The sequence below is a fragment of the Euprymna scolopes genome, chromosome 38 (assembly GCF_053919585.1).
Source record: "Euprymna scolopes isolate OS-2025 chromosome 38, ASM5391958v1, whole genome shotgun sequence".
NCBI lineage: Eukaryota > Metazoa > Mollusca > Cephalopoda > Sepiida > Sepiolidae > Euprymna > Euprymna scolopes.
The window spans coordinates 17,782,138-17,803,848 of NC_136519.1; the positions used below are offsets into that span (position 1 = coordinate 17,782,138).

At 33.7% G+C, this 21,711-nt stretch overlaps 1 protein-coding gene across 3 annotated transcripts in view; it reads left to right on the forward strand.

Annotated features, from left to right (window-relative positions):
• LOC145263079 (glycoprotein-N-acetylgalactosamine 3-beta-galactosyltransferase 1-like) overlaps nt 1–21,711 on the forward strand; it is a 556,008-nt gene that overhangs the window by 321,717 nt on the left and 212,580 nt on the right. The gene's annotated exons all lie outside the window — the stretch shown is intronic.

The following is a 21,711-nucleotide window of genomic DNA, read 5'->3' on the forward strand; positions in this document are numbered from 1 at the left end:
CTTCGAAACCTATAATAGAGGTAATTGTAAAGGATTTTTTGTGGGTGAAAAGATACTGCACCTTTACCAATATTTCAATTATTTGTTTTACTAGTTTTGCATATGAATTACAAAATATCTAATATTTTCCCAAAACCTCTGGCCTTGATGGAGGAGAGACTTGCGTTATCGTTGGTCAATAGATAGACTTTCTTCTTTGTTTCTCTATTAAGTAAATTTAAAAGAACATGCTTTTAATTTATAGGCATCACTTTTGGGAACCTCAAAGCAGCCACAATACCAGCGACGTGAAGGTGGGGGGGGGTGCTAGGGATACCCAAGCACCTGCCTTTTTTTACTCGTGTTTTGCAAGTGCCCTTTTCAGAGGAATGTATTATAGGCCTGTGCCCCACCGAGACAGTGTTCATTACTATATTTTTGCTGTTTTTTTTTTTCATTTGGGCATCTACCCTGAAACAGTTCTTAGCATGTCACTGAACAACAGCCCATCAAATTTAAAGAGACAGTTATTCAAGTCTAATGTAAACAAGTTCTTGTTGAGCCGTCCTATTAAATAATTAAACTTTACCCATTTCAGCAATACCCTCCACTCCCACCACCACAACCCCTTCACCGGCAGCTTTAGGGAAACTTCCCCTAAGGTTATTATATTCATTTTTGTGCCTTTTTTTTTTGTTTTTCTTTTTTTTGTGCCCTTTTAACTGATTTCAGTACTATTTTTACTTTACAATTGTCAAAGCACATTCTGTACAGGTCCTGGATATGACCTTAAACTATATCTGATGGTGAGGCCCCAGCTTGTGGGCTTAGGGTTAGGTTAGGCTTTGGGGAGTGTGGAGCCACCCTTTAATTGCCATTGCTCCCAAATCCATTCTGACCCGGAGTGGTAGTACCTGTTAGGGTCCCAACTATGGGTTAAATAGAAACCGACTTGAAAAAAACAAATATATTCTATCAAAAACTTTTCTTCAAAATCACTGGATTCGGCATTAAATAACCTGAAAAGGGTTGATATGCCGTAAAACATAAACCAACCAACCAACATTCTGTACGTATGTGTATATGTGAGTATGTATATGTATGCGTATATGTGTGTACGTATGTGTGCATGTGCATATGTGTGTAAGTATGTATGTGTATATGCATGTATGTGTGTGTTGTTTCAACGACTACCTTACATTCATTAATCACTATCCTAGAGTTGGCTTTGAGCCTTGAAAAGTAGTGACCTCCCCTCACTCTTAGTAAAAAAAGAAAACAAAATAAAAGTAACCCCTTTTTTTTAGCGGAGGAGGTGTATTTGAACTAGTATGTTTATCATCCAATTTATTCAGTTTTTCTCTTATTGTCTCATGTTCGGATCAATATTTATGTTGGACGTGACAAAGCACTTATCATTGACTAGAACGTAGCAAATAAGCGACTCCCTTGAATTATTCATTTATTCGCACTTATCTGTAGCCATTTTTCTTTTCTCTTCGTATTTCGCCGTCTTTACCCTCGGACAGACTTCATGTGTCCACTTGGATAGACAAACCGATACAGCATATCCATTGGTCACAGTGATTCCCAACCGGCGTGCCACGACATATTGGTGTGCTGTGAAAACGTTATAGGGGGGAAGTTACAAGTTGCTATAGCTCTAAAACAGCTTTCATATCATCATAATCGGAGTTGTTTGCATTAATAAATACTCACAGTTACCTGATATCGATGCTTGAATACCAAAAAGAACTAAAATCTAATTTATAAAACTCACTATGTCTGTCTGTCTGTCTGTCTCTCTCCATATTTTCATTTCACACCCACGAATTGACGAAACGAATTAGATTTCATTTTTTGTTCACTGGATAAGTAAAAAAAAAAAAAAAAAAAACATAATTCAATTGTTTATCTCCCAAATTTTTTTAATTTAAACATTTTTTTCTTTATTATATCAGGCAAAAAAAAAAAAACAAGTTTGTCGCTTGCTTTTTGAGTCGAAGTCGTTTTTTTTTGTTTTTTTTTTTTCGATATAAGAAAATATGAACTTTTTTTTATTATTGTTTGGTAAAAGTACAGTTTTTTTTTTTTTCGATTAAATTTTGAGGATTGGTAACTTGCTTAAATAATATTTGGTGCTAATGCAGAGAGTGCTCCGGTCCGCGCTGTTTTTTAAATCGTATTTCCAGGTTTAATTAAAGTTTTATGTTTTTTTTATTCAATTGTAGGGTTAAAATACAGATTAGGTACAAAACACCCTCCCCTCCCCATGTTAAGAATGGCTTTTTAAATAATAACGTTATTATTTCAGCACGGATCACTCTCTGCATGAGTACCGTACTTTCACCTAACAATTTAATAAACAAAACATGGTACTTTTGCAGAGAAAGTACCGTGCTAAAATAATAACGTTATTTAGAAAGCCATTCTTGAAATGGGGTGGGCGTTTTGTAACTATTCTATACTTTCACCTAACAATTTAATAAACAAAAGATGGTACTTATGCAGAGAAGGTACCGTGCTGAAATAATGCTATTAAGAAAGCCATTCTTAACATGGGAAAGGGAGGGTGTTCTGTAACTATTTTATATTTTCACCTAACAATTTAATAAACAAAAGATAGTACTACCGTTATTTAGAAAGCTATTCTTAACATGGGGAGGGAGTTTTGCATCTATTCTATACTTTCACCTAACAGTTTAATAAACAAAAATAGATAGTACGTAGGCATAGAAAATACCGTGCTGAAATAATGTTATTTAGAAAGATATTCTTAACATGGGGATGGTATTTTGTAACTATTCTGCCCTTTCACCTAACAATTTGAAAACAAAACATGGTACTTATGCAGAGGAGCTACCCTGCTGAAATAATGACTTTATTATTAAGAAAGCCATTCTTAGCAAGGGAATAGGGGTGTTTTGTAACTATTCTGAACTTTCACCTAACAATTTAATAAATAAAAGTTAAACTTAAGCAGACAAGGAACAGTACTGAAGCATTAACATTATTTAGAAAGCCATTCTTAACATGGGGAGGGAGGATGTTTTCTAACTATTCTGTACTTTCGGTGCTAATGCAGAGAGTGATCTGCGCTATTTTTTAAATCGTATTTCCATGTTTAATTAAAGTTTTGTGTTTTTTATTCAATTGTAAGGTTAAAGTACAGAATAGATACAAAATCCCCTCCCCATGTTAAGAATGGCTTTTTAAATAATAACGTTATTATTTCAGCACGGATTACTCTCTGCATGAATACCGATTAATGTTTTGTTCTTTGCTTTTTTTACCGTATCTTTTTTTTTAAGAAAACCTTTTTTAACAAAAATTGAAAGTACACGTTTTTTCTTTCTTTTTTTTTTTTTTACAGAAGTTGTTTTTATATAAGAAAATATGAATGCTTTTAAAGAAATTGGGTACTCGTGCACTTATTGATCCGTGCTGAAATAATAACGTTATTATTTAAAAAGCCATTCTTAACATGGGGAGAAGAGGGTGTTTTGTACCTATTCTGTACTTTAACCTTACAATTGAATAAAAATAAAACGGTAAATTTTTAGATTAGGTCCACCTCCACAATTTTCTTTTAAATGACGACTTTTGTAGGTTTTCGACTATGCTGAATACGGAAATCACATTGAAATTTTGCAGAAATAAGTAGTTATCAAGATATTAAAAATTTGTATAATGCATTGTAATCTCTGGCAGCCATCTTTTTTACACGCTTGCACATGTCATAAACAAATCTACATGCATAACAAAGATGGCCGCCAAAGAATACAATGCATAAAACAACTATTTATATCTCGATAACTACTTATTTCTGCAAAATTTCAATACGATTTCTGTATTCAGCATAGTCGGAAACCTTTAAAAGTTGTCAAATGATTTAAAACTAAAAAACTATACAAAATACTATTAGAAACCCACCGAATATGTCAGCCTATGTCACAATAACATATAATCAGTAGGTGTCTGACACTGTTTTGTGTAGTTTTTAACTGATTATTCACTTTGCACTTTTTTTTTTTTTAAAGTTGGTAGTAAACGTTTCTTTTTGAAAACAGAATTTAGTACTCCTTGGGCATTGAGTTCCATGGCGACCAGCATAAAAAAAACATGCATCGCTCCCTTTCTGACGCGAGCGCACGTAACACTTTTTTTATTTACTGATGTTGTCGTAGTAACTAAACGATTATTTGTCACATTATTTATTTTGAATAAAAGTTTTACTCTTTATGAATATTAAAAGAAAAATTACTAAACATTTATTAATAATGCCTCACTTTTACAGACATTTGTTTTTAAATTTCTTTTTAAATGACGACTTTTATCGACTTTTTTTTAATAGCATTTGCGGATGGGTATGCTGACATTTGTTTTTTCAATTTCTTTTTAAATGACTTTTTATCGAGTTTTATTTTAATAGCATTTGCGGATGGGTAAAAAACGAAAAAAATAACTAAGCCATTTACTGACAATTTCTCAGTATCTTGACTTTGATACCATTTATTTGTTAAAAATATTTGTAAAAGTGAGAATTATCAGTAAATGGTTTAGTTATTTTTTTTCATTTTTTACCCATCCGCAAATGCTATTAAAAAAAATGAAACTCGATAAAAAGTCATTTAAAAAGAAATTAAAAAAACAAATGTCAGCATATCCATTCGCAAATGCTATTAAAAAAAAAAAAAGTCAATAAAAGTTGTCATTTAAGAAATTTTGATGGAGGTGAAAAGAAGCCACAGGCATCTCACGTATGTGAATGACCAAGCCTTGGCGAGGTGACGTCACAGCAAAGCAAGAGGAGGGAAAATAAAGCAGAGAGATATTTGAAACCACATGACGTCAACAGTGACTTGGAAGCACGTGTTAGTGTGAGAAGAACTTCTAAAACAAGGAGAAGTCCGAATTTTTATCAAAAAATAGTCAGATGACCGTGTGGTGTGAGGAGAGCTACAGATATAGCAGCTGGTTATGAACTGGGAAACGAGTAATTGACTTTAGCGAAATGCAGGGATGTACCCATATTGTCGCTGGCTTGGAAAATTATGTGTCTTTATATTTCAACTGAACAACATGGCAAGTGAGATAAACAGTAAAAAGAAAAAAAAAGATCCAGGTGTAGTTTGGAAAGTACCGTTAATAAATGTTTTTAGTTAAAACTAAAACAAAAAAAAGTGAAGTCGAACTTCTTTCCTTTGCGATTGTCTCTGCATATAATGTATTGGATGCGAGTGAAAAAGTAACGGCGACATAACAGAGGTTCTGTAAAATATGATATTTCAGGAAAAAGTTTCTTCTTCAAACACGTGTTCAACTGTATTCAGATATAGGTAATTTATAGAAGGCAATACAGTGCAGAGGTGTAATGGATAAACATGAACTGAAGCAAAGTAAAGGTGGAACTCTATAGGTTAAAAGAATCAGAATCGGTAATTGTATCGAGATCAGGAAGTTAGAACAGACTCGGTAATTGTATCAGGATTGGGGAAAAATATGGGAATCGTCCAACTACTAGTGTCTAGACCAATTATTCCCAATCCTTCAACTATAGCGCACCCATTTTTGAACAAACAATCAAGAAACGACCCCCAATCCTTAACGAATCTTATGTATACATTCGTTTTTCCTCTCTTGCATTTCTTCCTCTCTCCCAAATCTGTGACGAAAAAAGATAGCGATGGCACTCAGTACATGTGTACATCATAATATTTACACTACAGCAATATTCCCAACAAACACATTACACATAATAAATTCAACTCAATTTCTTCTACACACGGAAAAATACCCAACCTGTCATGGAAAAAAAGGCGACGACATTGACGAGCAAATCTACTTTTGTGCTCTTCAGAAAGCGTTTCTTGTATTAAATACTTAAATAAAATCTTGCCTTTTGCATCAATATCTTTTTCACTGTTGATTGAGATTGTCGGACTGACTTCCTCATCTTGGTTGTTGTGATCACAACGTTTCGGCCGTTTTGCCCTCCAGCCTTCATCAGGTGTTTTGTATCGAACTGGGGAATCGTTTGTTAGGAGTCTCGAACCCAACCCTTTATTATCATTATTACGATTCCCCAGTTCGATACAAAACACCTGATGAAGGCCGGAGGACAAAACGGCCGAAACGTTGTAACTACAACAACCAAGATGCGGAAGTCAGTCCGACAATCTCAATCAATGAAAACACCTCATCTCAAAAATACAGACAATTACTATTTTTTTCACCGTGTTCTATATAAGACTAGCAGGCTGCCTGGCGTTTCCCGGTCGTAAAATACGCATAAATAGTATATTTTTATTAACACAGAAACTGAGACATGTGCCAGCAAGTATTATAGTTTATTTTTTCTAAACAGTTAACTTCTTGTTAGTAAAAAAAAAAAAAAAATCGAAAAACAGTGAGTCAAGTACGATAACCATTTGGCCACCTTGATACGTCTTTATGAAGTGTTTCCCAACCTACTTATTCTTAGCATAAAAAAAACGTGATGTTACATGACTGTGCATGCGCATGCGTGAAACAGTTTACAAACAGAAAATTCCAATCACCATGACTTACCAATTTTTCAGTTTTGAACACTTAGCTGCCTTTTTTTCCGGATGAAAACGGATTAAAAAATTTTCCACATGTCTAAAATGCTCTATATAAAAAATTTAAGTCTGTAGATCGAAAATTCGTTGAGTATATAGGTTGAGAAGTGTATTCACACACACACACACACACACACACACACACACACACACACACATATAGAGAGAGAGAGATAGATAGATAGATTTACATTTGGCTCAAAATCAATTGGTGACTCAAAGGTTGGGACCACTGGTCTCTACAATGCAATCTTTATATCATGTTCGCAAAATGGTTCAATAAGCTATTTGTTTTGGACATGGCCTGGCAACCTGTGACAATAGTTAACGTTTACCTCCACCTCCATAATACGAATAATCAATCCTCATCTCAAAAAATCAGAAATGAAAGTTGTTTTTTTTTCTTATTTATTAAAAATCCAGGAAATACAGGGTGGAACGATAAAAGTGTCGCCTAAAAGAAAACAACACTACTTTTTATTGAAAAAATCAATTCAGGTAACTTGATTATGTAGTAGAGCAGACATGTATTCAATGTAGCCGCCTTCAGCCTCAATCATCACCTCGGTACGGGCCCAGGACTGGGAGCATTCCTTTTCCGCAAGCACCAGCAGATGGCAATCAGGCTGGCTTTGATGTTAAGGGAGGTCATATTGGTGATGTTCTCAACGTAAGACCAAACGGAATAGTCCATCAGGTTCAGGTCAGGGAAGGAGGGGCGCCATTGAGAGAAGGGTACCAAGTCATAGCACTCCTTCTGAAGCCAAGCCTGAGTCTCTTTAAACTCGTGGGCCGGCACTAAGTCCTACTGCCACACCTAGTGTCTGCCAGCGGCCACCTGATTGCATCAGGGGATCACCACACTTTTCAACACATCCATTTGGTGTTGACTTTCAAGCTGACTTCGAAGATGTGAGGTGGCATGATGTGGTCCTCACTTGAAACCACACCAAATGCCATAACTGTGATGGAAACCTTATTTTCATCACCCTGGGCACATCTAGGTGTATCAGAATTTTTGTAGGAATTTTTGACAGCCCCTAACACGAAACTGCAAATAAAATATAAAAAACTCGTAATATCTCCTTTAAAGGTGGGTTGTTTATTTTCTTTATGGATTATACTTCCAAAATAAACTATTAAAGTTGTATAAAAAGTAATAGAAATGTTTTTTTTTTAAAAATAGTAATGAAATTAATTGAATGTTACGAGTTCAGTATTTTTCAATTTTTAAACTTTAAAAATCTATCAAAATTTTTCTATTGATTCTATTTTTACGATATTTTCAGGGTCAATGTGAAATGTTATGCTCTTTCCAATAAACCGAATATAATATTTTAGACAAACGTTTTTTTTTAAATTCACGCCCCCCCATTTTGAAATGTCTATTAAAAAGTAAATAATTAATTTATGTACCAAAGTTTTATATATCACAAATTGAAGATAAAAGATCAATAAATAATATATTCAAATTTAAAACAAAAAAAAGTAGTGTCTTTTAGAAATTTACCTGTAAAGTTCGAAGTTTAAAACCTTTTTTTTAAAAAAAAACACACGTTGTTTGTTTTTGTGGGTTTTTTTTAAATAAAATCTTGGTCCTTGCTCCTTTAATTGAAAAAATAAATTAGGGCTTGAATGACATTTTTCGAGGAGTTATAAGCTTCGAAAGATGACGGGTGGAATTATTCAATAGTTTTCACGAAATTTCTGACACTGCTAGGGCACATCTGTTATTTTTGGCAATCCGGCAATGCATTTTGAAGGTGCTGGAAATGGTCCTGTTGTCATAACTTGGATCGGTAGAGAGCATGAGTTGTACAACGGCACATCTCTGATCTCACTCATTTAACATTGTGCCACTTTCAGACAAGATAGAAGGCTCCTATCGCTCTTAAGATTGATACACAACTGGACAACTAGTAGATGGTCTACAACAAAAAAACAAAACCCAGTTTTCATCAAACGGAAATGTAATCATGTCGTCTTTTCTAGGTCGACAATTTTATCGTTCCAACCTGTAAACTGTCTCCTTTCAATAACAAAAGCAGTGTGGGTGTGCTTATAAAAGATTTCTCCTCAAATAAGACATTTGTATTGCGAAAGACAAACATGTGTCACATTGAAGAAGCACTTCATTCTTGGTGAATATATTTGTTTTTGTCTTATTCTGATTGATATTGCCTCGTCAATAAATTATCTATATACCTATCACGCTTTCATTATAGGTATATAAATAAAAACTTGAAAGTAAAAATAGATGAAATTTAATGCTCCGGGCAATGTGAAACTTAAACTGTGTACGCAACCATTAACCGTCTGTATGGTCGATTATCCAGGATCTCTTCAGTAATAATAGAAAGAACACGATATGCCAGACTTTGCTACAGAAGAAAAGATGATGTCGTCAGTGATGTGGTGCTGTGAGATCCGAAACACGGAACCGCTAAAGTAGGAACACCTGTCAAGACGTACACAAAATTATTGACAGAAAACACTGGCTTACAACTTGAAGATCTTCCTAATGGAAGATAGAAACGCGAAGAGGGGGAAAGTCAATTTGGTCATAGCAACCCGCCCAATACGATGATATACCTATGAAGTTGAGTTTTTTTTTTTATTTTCTTACTCTGACATTGATATCAAAAGCCCACTTTTTCTACGTAAAATTTATTAAAACGAACTTTATTTATTTATTTTTTTTTTACACGGTGGTCACCACTTATCAAGGCCCGGAAGCCACTCAGGGATAAGGGTTATTGCAAGTACAGTACGTTAGTGTGGAGATTTAATGAAGTGTTTACTTAAGAGGGCGGTTCATTAGGAATTTGTTAACGTTGGACTTAAAGACATCCAAGTTGTAGTCAGGTGGGAAGCAGGAAGACGGAACAGAGTTCCGCAGGCGTGCAGTTCTAACAAAGAAGCTTTGTTCATGGAATCTACGTTTTGATTTAGGCACAGATAAAGAGTGGGGGAAATTTTTCACAGTGGATTCAGCTAGATGGGTGTTTTTCATGAAAGATTGGCGAGGTGGGGGGGGGGCAGAGATTGGAGTTCAGACGAGCACCTGCCATGGAAATAAGGATAAAACAAGGATAGGCTTGCAACGTCTCTTCTGTGGGAGAGAGGTTGCAGGGTAGAGAAAAGGGCATCCCCCACTAAGCCACGAAAACTATTTTGTACTCTGTCAAGGCAGGATAGGCTGTTTTTAGCAGCTCCTGCCCAGATATGGCAGCAGTATTCCATCCTTGGACGTACTTGGCTTTTATACAGATAGAAAATTGCATCAGTAGTGAGATATCTTCTGGAGCGGTAACTACAAGTCATAGATCTTACTTGATAACAAAAAGTGAAGCAAAGACAATAAGGTGAATAAAAAAAGTTATTTCACGTGAATGGATATTCTGGTGAAGGGTAAAATATCCAATGACGGTAAAATCCAAAGATGCAGAATCCAAAAATGTTAGTTAAATTATAAGCTCTATCTCCTATTTGGTTTTATCGAGCTTTTACATCTGGTTGAAATTACTTTATAAATATTAATTCTTTAATATTTATAATTTTGCCATCTTGGATCATTTTGGTAAACTTAACTGTAATTCTTATTTTATATATATATATATATATATATATATATATATATATATATATGAAAATGACCTTGTCGGTGTTTGTGCAAAAAGTCTCTATCAAACTCCTCTCTGAATATTTGGTCTACAGAGTTGAAATCTGCACAAATTAAAATATAATATTTATGCGGGATTTACGACCGAGCTATTTTTGAATTGTGAATGAATTGAGAAAAAGATCAAGTTATGTAATGTTTAAACTGCAAGTCAGAAAAACATGTATTACGAATTGTGTATCGAATGGACATTTCAAAACATGCTATGTTTTCATTCAAGTTTCTTAGAGGAAGAGCACCTTAGTTTGCAAAAAATGCATTGGACAGCTTTGTCAGCATTCTCCAGTAGGGGTATCTTATGTGATTAGCAATAAACTAAAGTCTTCTCAAAGAGAGAGGGAAAAGCCTGGGATGGTGGACCTCCTAGAATTGCACAAGACCAGTAACATACTGCCGTCAAAAGGGGGAAAAGACATTTAAAAAATGACCTAGAAGCTTTTGGTTTTAATGTCAATGGAAAAAATATGAATAATAATTTGAAGAGAGTAAGAATTTTAATTAAAACAACTTGTGTAAAACTCACTAGATTCTTCATAAAGAAATAAAAAAAAAGTTTTGATATGCTACGAAACAACGAAATCAAACAACAAAAAATTTTCTCATGAATAAATATTTAAAACTAGCAAGGGAGTGCTCGACCTTGCCGGCTGTAAAATACGCTTAAATATATTTTAATTCATGCAGATTTCGTATTTATTATTACTGACCCAATTCTCTATTGAATATTTATGGGGCGTCAACCTTTTCGAGCTTGATGGTCAAAAAGCTATACTTATTATAAGGAAGAGGATCAAACAGCTTTGGCTACATTGCCATGAAGGACAATAATGTTATTGAATATGCAAATACCTTTTCAAGAAAACAAGTATTAAATGTATGATTCTGTTTAAACGATATCTTTTATTTAACTGCAGAGATAACAACAAGAAAAAAATATATTACAAACATATTTTACAAAAATATCGTGCCCTGAGTAAGATAGCGGGCCAAACAAAATTCACCTGAGGTTTGGATTCGGCCTGCAGGTTGGAGGTTGCCAACCCTTTTATTATATTTAATCAAAATTATTGTTTGGATCTCTCTCTCTCTCTCTCTCTCTCTCTCTCTCTCTCTCTCTCTCTCTCTCTCTCTCTCTCTTACATACACACATTCATTGGCTATGGTCTTTCTTCTTTCTCTTTTTCTCTCTCTCTTCTACACATCTCCTCGAAGTTGAAGTTCTCTCGTTCTCTCACACACTCATCTCCTTGTGATCTTTCTCTCACACATACTCCCTGCCCCCCCCCCGCTCTCTCTGCTTTGATCAAAATCAACTCTTTTGAAGCTGTGCCTTATCCAGGGTCAAAGTTGATCTCTCTTTACTTGTGATCTGATCTCAGCCACTTATGTTTGCTCTTCTCTCCAAGTTGTTTTTTTTTTTTTATACAAATAAAGGATCAATATCACTTTTTCCCTTCTGCACTCTACGTATTTGGAAATTGTTTTATTTTAGCCAACAAATACTTCCATACTTCGAACATGAATTTATCTTCCTCTGCCAGCATCTTTGTTTTGTCAAGATGACGAAGGTGGGGGAGGGTTTCAACTATCTGCGGCTCACATTTCCGCTTTTATTTGTAGTTTCCTTTCTTCTTCATTTCATATGCATCACCTTCGGCTGGATATTATAAAAGGGCATATTTATTAGTGTTGCATAATACCGGTCAAAATAAATAAAATATGACGCCTTCAGATATGTTTGCCTACATAGCCTGCTCAGCTGAGAAGCTTCAAGGTTGCAATTTTGTTTATATCAGTATATATAGAGAGGCTCCTTCAGTCTTTGACAGACTATGGCTACCCACCATAAAGGTTGCCTGCACGTGAAATTTTTGTGGCAGGAGGTGCGCAATCTCCAACCACACCTCTCCTGAGTCGACATTTTTAAATACTAGTGACAAGGGAAGGGTATGTACAGAACGACTGGGAACAAATGCCGATATAAGCGGAGAGCACATACAACGCCTAGAATTCCCAAATGGTCACCTATCTGGTACTAACCATGCTCGACGTTGCTTAACTTCAGTGTCAACACGATTATGCCGTATATAAGTGTAATAGTGTTGAGATATTCTTTTCTTGATTATTTCTTTGATAACACACACACACACACATATATATATATATATATATATATATATATATATATATATATATATATATATATATATAGTGGAATCAAAGGAGATGCAATGTTTACCTGATATAAGCAATGGTAAACTTTGATTAAATTTGCTAATTTCTTATTGCTACAAATATAATTTGCTAATTTCTTACTGTCCTCTGATGAGAAGAATAGCAAGAATAGAATTCTTTTGAAACTTTGCGGAATAAGGAATTTGTAAATTATTTTTTTTTGAGTATTTAGTCAAACAATAAATTTTATTGTAAATTTCAACTTACAATTTTATTTTCTTCTCTTGTGTGTATATATATATATATATATATATATATATATATATATATATATATAGTAAGTTATAAAATGTATATGGCGATTAAGCTACGCTGAATATTCCGCGTTTCATCCACTCAAGGACTCTTCAGCCAGAATATTCAATCGCCATATACATTTTATAACTTACTAACTAGCTCTACCTACTTATTGAGCACTTTTGAAGTAAATACTTAAAGTTTACGCGTAGATCTATACTTTCGTTTATTAATTTTATGTGAGTAAATTAAGTAGTTATATATATATATATATATATATATATAAGGCTTCCTGCAGTCTTGAAAGTCTATAGATACCACGGTAAATGTGCCTGCACGTGAAATTTTTGTGGCAAGAGTTGCGCAATCTTCAACCACACCACTGCTGACTCGACATTGTTGAATACCAGTGGCAAGTGGAGGTTCAGAACGACTGGAGACAACTCTGAGATAAGCGGAATATATATATATATATATATATATGTTTTCAAAGAATAAATCTTTAACAAAGCAAAAACTTATCAAGAAAAGAATAGTTCAACACTATTAAGAGGAACAAACAATAAAATTGAAATGAAAGATGAGGAATACAAGCTATATAACTTTATTCTATCATCAGAACAATAAGGAAAAGTTAAGGGGAAAACTAAGAAAAAACACTCTTTAGGCCATGGCATTTCGAAGCTAAATGATATCATCAGAAGAGGAAAAGGGCCAGAATTATACAAAATGCAACTATAGTAAAAAAAAAAAACTGGTTTAATGACATTTAGATATGAAATGAGAATGAAGGAATGGGATAAGATGGTATAAAATAATTAAAAGTAGGTACAACATGTAAGGGTAAATAAGATATGTAGTGTATATATATATATATATATATATATATATATATATATATATATATATATATATATATATATATATGTGTGTGTAGGTAACAGTAAAAAAAAATTATGGGCCACTATGAAATAATAGGGGAGAAGAAGAAGAAGAAGAAAGGAAAAAATAGTGAAGATAAAAGAGAAAGTGGAGAAAAAAGGAGAAGTGATAAAAATAGCAATCAGGGGATACGGAAATACATATATAAATAGATAGAAATAGAACAATCTGAAAGAGGAGAAAAATGGGATTAGAAAAATGTTAAATATATATATATATATATATATATATATATATCTTAATGATTATAAGACTCTGTGGCCCGTCCGATCGTCTTTGCTTGCTTTCTTGAATCTTGTAAATAATATTATTATTAATAATAATAATAATAATAATAATACTTCTATATTTATTTACACAAAAATAAATGACGGATCACGATAAACATTAAGCAAACCAAAAATTGACTTAACACTCACTAAATATAAGAAAATTATTGCAAACAATTTTACAAACAGAAGCAACTTTGGAGAACTCAGAGAAAAATACGCAGAATATAAAGAAATGTACACCGATGGGTCGAAAACCATAAAACCTATCTTGTATTATGGCCCTTGAAGGGGAAAAAACAAACCCCCGTTCATCGTGGAAATCATACAAGAATATAATCAAATAACTGGAAAGGGAAAAATAATTGTAATAGCCTGGATACCAAGCTATGTTGGCATCCCAGGAAACGTAAAGGTTGATAAACTGGCTAGAGAAGCCATAAACCACTAAATCATAAAAAAAATATTAAAATTCCATAAACAGACTTAAAAATAAAAATTACTGAACATCTTCGTGGCTTAGTGGGGGGTGCCCTTTTCTCTACCCTGCAACCTCTCTCCCACAGAAGAGACGTTGCGAGCCTATCCTTGTTTTATCCTTATTTCCATGGCAGGTGCTCGTCTGAACTCCAATCTCTGGTCCCCCCTCGCCAATCTTTCACAAAAAACACCCGTCTAGCTGAATCCACTGTGAAAAATTTCCCCCACTCTTTATCTGTGCCTAAATCAAAACGTGGATTCCATGAACAAAGCTTCTTTCTTAGAACTGCACGCCTGTGGAACTCTGTTCCGTCTGCCTGCTTCCCACCTGACTACAACTTGGATGTGTTCAAGTCCAACGTTAACAAATTCCTAATGAACCGCCCGCTTAAGTAAACACTTCATCAAATCTCCACACTAACGTAATGTACTTGCAATAACCCTTATCCCTGAGTGGCTTCTGGGCCTTGATAAGTGGTGACCACTATGTTTTAAAAAAAACATCTGGCAAATAGGTGGCAAGAAGAGTGGAATAGATGCAAGCAAACTGCATAAACATCAGTCTGGAATCAGAACCGAAAAATAAAAAAACTTTGAAGAGAAGAACGGAGGAGACTGTACTGAACCGAATATGAATTGGACACACAAAACTCATTCCAACCTAATGAAAGTGGAGAAACCACCAAACTGCACAATCTGCAACCAACAAATAACAATCAAACATTTATTGACGGAGCGTAGAAGACACAAACACACCCAGAAGAAATATTTTGGAACAGCAAGCATTGGAAAAAAGTATTCCAAAAAGTGGAGTCTCAACAAATTTTAAAGAACTTAAAAGAAACAAATTTATTTAAACTCCTGTACACTAATCTAGTAACATTTTTCTTTTACATAGGCATCACCACTTATCAAGGCCCAGAGGCCACTCGAGGATAAGGGTTAAAGAGTGTACAGCGGTCAAAAGGACAATATCATAGTAATCGTTAGAAGTATAAATTTGGTAAATTGGATTACTTAAGGGGAACGGCTCATCCAGAACTTGTTTACATTGGACTTGAAGACGGCAATATTGTAGTCAGCTGGAAAGCTGGCAAACGGAAGAGAGTTCCACAGGCGTGCAGTTCTAAGAAAGAAACTTTGTTCATGAAATCTACATTTCGGTTTAGGCTCAGGTAAACAAACTCTTTACATTTGAAAACAAACTTTTCAGAAAATTTAAAACATCTTGCTTCTGAAGATGAACTTTTTAAGAAATTTAAAACTTTCTATGTAAATAAACCTTTTCTTGGCATTAAATGAACCCTAGAGGTTGAAATGCCGTTAAGCAAACACACTCCCTCACTCACTCACTCACTCACACACTCACACCCTCACTCACTCACTCACTCACTCACTCACTCCCTCACTCACTCACTCACTCACTCCCTCACTCTATATTTAATTATTTATTTGCGGACTGTTATTCTCATCTTCATAGTTGTTGTTTCACGACGTTTCAGCGAACTATTCCTCTGGCCTTCATCAGGTGGTTCGGGGCCTGTGGCGCAGTGGATAGAGGTGTTTAATCTCTGTGGTTTCAGGTGAACATTGCCGGAAGATAGCGGTTTTCAATCCTACCCAAAGTCAGCTAGAGAATTAGCTGGGCCAAAAATAATAAATATACAAATTACTCATCTCAAAGGATTCTACTAATAAAATGATAATTAACAGGAACCTTGATCTTGTGTACCAGAGAATTGAACAACTCTAAGCACAGCTCCATGCTGTTCAAAGTCATTTGAAAGCTGATGGCCTATCAAATTCAGAAAGAAAGCATTATTTTTATAGGCTGTCCAAATGTCTGTAGTCCAAGAAATGCTGCTAATTTCATCAAGAGACAATTGAATTTTAATTTTACTTTTGTAAATATATCTGACATTATTTTTTCAATGAAGTACTTTTTTGATGGAATGCTGTAATTTGGACAAAATTTTGCAATTTTCCTATTAAATCCAAAGTCAGGTGTTACAGAATATGGTTGAATATCGACAGCATTCATTTCTATCAGATAATGGATGTCTTTCGACCTGTGGTCATTAATATACCAAGTTATTTCTTGGCCAATATTAATTCTATAGTAATTTAGTATTTCGCTGGAGGCTCGTAGTTGCTAAAATTTGTTCATGGAATGTCTATACCTGAGCATTCATTGTATTTCTTTTTCTTCTTCCGGATGAACTTTTCTAAGATGATTTTACATATTAGTTATTGTAAAAGTTTTGGCTGATTTGCCATTTCTTGATATGATGACTTATTTATCTCAATAAAATATGCAGAGAAAAATGGGAATGGAACAACTCTAAGCACAGCTCCATAACGTTCAAAGTCATTTGAAACCTAGTGACCTGTCAGACTTAGAAAGGGAGCATTATTTGTACAATCGGTAGTCAAAGAAATGCTGCTAATTTCATCAAAAGATGATTGAATTTTTATTTTTACTTTTGTAAATTTATCAGAAATTATTTTTTTTAGTACTTTTTTGATGGAATTTTGTAATTTGGACAAAATTTTGAAATTAACCTATTAAATCCAATGCCAGTTGTAACAAAACATGGTTGAATATCGACAGCAATTATTTCTCCTATCAGGTATCAGATCTCTTGTGACATGTAATCATTATTATCCCGACTTTTTTTTGGTCAATATTGATTCTATAGTAATTTAGTGTTTCGCTGGAGGCTAGAAGTTGCTGCCATTTGTTCCTGAAATGTCTATACCTGAACAATCATTGTGTTTCCTTTTCTTATTTGCAACTTTTTCTTCTTCCGGATGAACTTTCTAAGATGGTTTCACATATTATCCACTGTAAATTATTTTGCTGATTTGTCATCCCTTTTTATGATGACTTGACATAACTCGCAGACAGATGTATTCTTATTCTTGAGATTGACATCAAAATACTTCCAGCAGAAACTGATTACCATAATGGTTAATGATTCTTATCAATATTTAATTAATTTTTTACGTATTTAAATTACTTGTGTCTGATATCTAATTAGTAATTTATCTCAATTAAATATGCATTTTCTAAACCAAAAAAATAAAAATGTATGTCTAATGTAGCACAGGTCCAAAAATGAGGAACAAGAGTGTTATGTTTGACGTTCATCTTCGTCGCCAACTGTTATGTTTGCAGGTTGAACCAAATAACGTATAAGGCAATACAAATGAAGACACAACAAACAAAGGTAGATCAATAAGAAGTGTATTAGAAAAAGTATATTTACAGTATATTTACATAATGGTTGTCAAGTAAGAGAGTCTTGGCTGGAGAACATATCTGCTCTCGGCTCGACCTTCGGTGGCTTCTGGTTAACACACACTCAGACTAACCGAGTCTTGCTATTTATGTGTAATACTATCCACATATGTAAATGAGTGGGTTCCACCACAACACACAATAAGTGTACAATTTGACCAAGATGGGCATCAAGACAGTTCCTCACTCTCCATTTAGTCTGGACCTTTTCCTTGTGGCTTTCGGTCATTCCCTAAGCTTATATGTAATATTATCCACATATGTAAATGAGTGCGTGTCACAACATGACTGATGAAGAATGCTTTATTTTCAGTTCACACATTTTAGGTTGTAATTTATGTGCACGATTCCACAACGTGAAAACTGAAAACTGAAGCAATAATTTTCAATAACAGTGATTTTAAACTTAAAAAGAATTAAAACAAAATAATAATGTTAATTCGATAGAAAGAAGAAAAGAGGGAAAATTTCCATATGCTTACATCTATTTGCCTCGAATTCAATGCAGTTGCAAAAGTCTACATGTTAACAGTGCGTTATGCCTGTCATTTGATAACATGGTGTAGTCGATGCATTTCTCTTCGATAATTTTTTCACTGACAAGCAAAACCGGGAGTTAACGTTTTCGTTTACGATATAATTTAATTAATATCATTTATGACAACAAAATTTGCTAATAAATCGGCATTAGAAAACCTATTAATCAGCCAATTCTCTCAGGCTGATTAATCAGTAACCGGACAATTTGATAATCGGTACATCTATTCTACTATTTATCACTTCCTATATATTCCATAGAGACGAATATTGGCTGAAGAGAGCTTGATAAGGATACCTTAAACGGTCCTTATTATAGGGCTTGAAACCGACGGTACCAATGATTTGTCTCATCTAACAACTTTCTGTACACAAAATATAAAAATAAATATATATATATATATATATGAACAAACAGTTAATAAAATATGTTAAAAAACACTTTGAAATGAGTTAAAAACATTTAATCTGAAAAGGAAACACTAGATAAGTGGATAGTATATGGTAGGAATTAGCAAAATGCTGGATCGGATTTTGCATGCAGAAGTATTTGATGAAACAACAAGTAAGTCAAAGATCTTACTTGAAAACAAAAAAAAGTGAAGCAGAGGGAATATGGTGAAGAAAAAGGTGATTACACGTGAATGGATAATCTGGTGAAAGATAAAAAATCCAATGACGGTAAAATCCAAATGTAAAACTTCAAGAAAGTTAAAAGAATTTTCATTTGTACATGTAAAATCCAAGGAAATCCCGTAATTGGAAGAAGATGGTCCATAATAATCCAAAGGCAGAAATCAATGGAATAATTCACAAAAATGTGTACAAGGAAAAAAGAAAAGATTCCAATAATATTAATAAAAGAAAAATAAGATATGCTTTTCACTCTACTTCCGAGACATAAATATGAATAAGAAAGATCAGGGAAGAGAAAGAGGAGAGAAAAAAAAAAGGAGAGAAAAAAAATGATGATAAAGTTAAATATAAAATAAAGGGAAACAAAAGTCAAAATGACCCAGACAGGAAATATTAAAGGCGCGAAAAAATATATCGGGCAAAATAATATAGGTCAACTGAAATGTACAGGTCATCACTTAAAAAAATGTCAGCAAGAGTTGTTAGACGACACTCATTGGAAAATAAATAAATTAATAAATAAATAGAAAATAAATAATAAATAAAGAATAAATAAATGAATAAAAAAATAATAAAAATAAAATATAAAATAAAAAATAAAATAAAAATTATTTAATGGGAGAGGATGGCCGGTATCTGCAAATTCAGGAAAATGCAAGAAAAAAAAATATATCTTATAGATTTTTATTAACTAATACTTATAGATATATTTTATAACACTACTTACTATATATATATATATATATATATATATATATATATATATATATATATATATATATACATATATATATAGTAAGTTATAAAATATATATAGCGATTAAGCTACAGAGAATATTCCGCGTTTCATCCACGCTAGGATTCATCAGGCTTATACCTTATATATTTTATAACTTACTACTTACTACCTAGCTCTACCTACGTATTGAGCACTGTTGAAGTAAATACTTAAAGTTTACACATAAATCTATACTTTCGTATATTAATTTATGTGATTAAATGAAGTAGTCATATGTGTGTGCGTGTATATATATATATATATATATATATATATATATATGGTACTATCGCTTCCCCCGCAGGTTTACTTGGTTGAGGAACGTCTTGTGTATGCAACCAGCTACCCAGGGAATAAATGATATCTAACGATATGCACACGTGTGAAACATCAACAAAAATCAGGCCGATATATCGTCGCTGGTTGGCATGGGTCGCTTCTTCATTGCCTTGTTACAGGCATCTTCCCATCGTCGGCATTAATGGCATGTTGAAATCGAACACTTGTACAAAAATAGCGAACAAATGCATTTTTATAAAAAAATATATATAATTTATTTAAGATTTAACAAGTAGGAAGCATATTTAGTCGACCCATTGCGTGCACACACAACTACTATGCCCTCCACATATCGGGTGCAAACTTCAACTGTTTTTACAACAATGAAATTATATTTCAATTCTCTCTTTCTTCATTTAAAGATAGAGAAAGGGAGTGAAAGAGAGAAATAGAGAAAGAAAGAGCGAGAGAGAACGAGAGAGAGAAATATGCGCCTTACGCAATGTTTTGTTGAACATAGTAAAACTTTCATTTTGCACTGGAATCATAAACACCTGCCAATCTTCGTGTGCCGACAGTTTTAAACTTTAGGAAAAATGTGTGTGTGTGTGTGTGTGTGTTTTATGAAAAGGGGATACGCCATTGTGCCACATATGTATAAAATAAAAAAATAATATAAATGTAATCATGAAAAGAGACAAATGTTCCACGCTCTTACATGTTAGCAGTGCGTCATGTTTGTTATTTGAAAATATGGAGTGGACGGTGTATGCTCCTTTGATGAATTTTAATCGGCAAGCAAAAAGGAGTTGACTCGTCTTCATTCACAATATAATTAAATTAATATCAGAAAACATTTATGATGACAAAATTTGCTTATAAATCATCATTAGAAAACTTGATTATTAAAGGCTGATGAATCGGTAATCAGTAATTGGCCAATTTGCTTATCGGTGCATCTTTAGTTGGTTGTAGAAGTACACAGAAGTCTCCATTCCAGGGTGTCTGCTAGTTTAAGATAAAAGAAATTCATAAAATATCGTCTCGCTCATTTTGGTCTGCTTTCTTGTATATGTACAAAATTGACCGTTTTTTTTTTTTTTTTTTGGTCTGCTTTCTTGTATATGTACAAAATTTACCGTTTTTGGTCTGTTTTCTTGTATATGTCCAAAATTGACCTTTTTTATTGGTCTGCTTTCTTGTATATGTCCAAAATTGACCTTTTTTATTGGTCTGCTTTCTTGTACATGTCCAAAATTGACCTTTTTTATTGGTCTGCTTTCTTGTACATGTCCAAAATTGACCGTTTTTTTGTCTGCTTTCTTGTATATGTCCAAAATTGACCTTTTTTTTGTCTGCTTTCTTGTATATGTCCAAAATTGACCGTTTTTTTTTTTTTTTTGGTCTGCTTTCTTGTATATGTCCAAAATTTACCGTTTTTGGTCTGTTTTCTTGTGTATGTCCGAAATTGACTGTTTTTGGTCTGATTTCTTGTCCAAAATTGACCGTTTTTGGTCTGCTTTCTTGTATATGTCCAAAATTTACCGTTTTGGCTGCACGAATCCATCACAATTATTTCTATTGATATTTGCAAGAATACATTAATAAACTGATTGTGAGGATAAAGAGGTATTTTATCTCATCCGCCCCTCATCATCGCTAAACATATTTTTGTACCTTTTCTCCACGTTAAAAAACGACCCTGGTGTCTAACTCTGTCCCGTGGGGAGGCATAGTAAATAGGTACTGTGAAA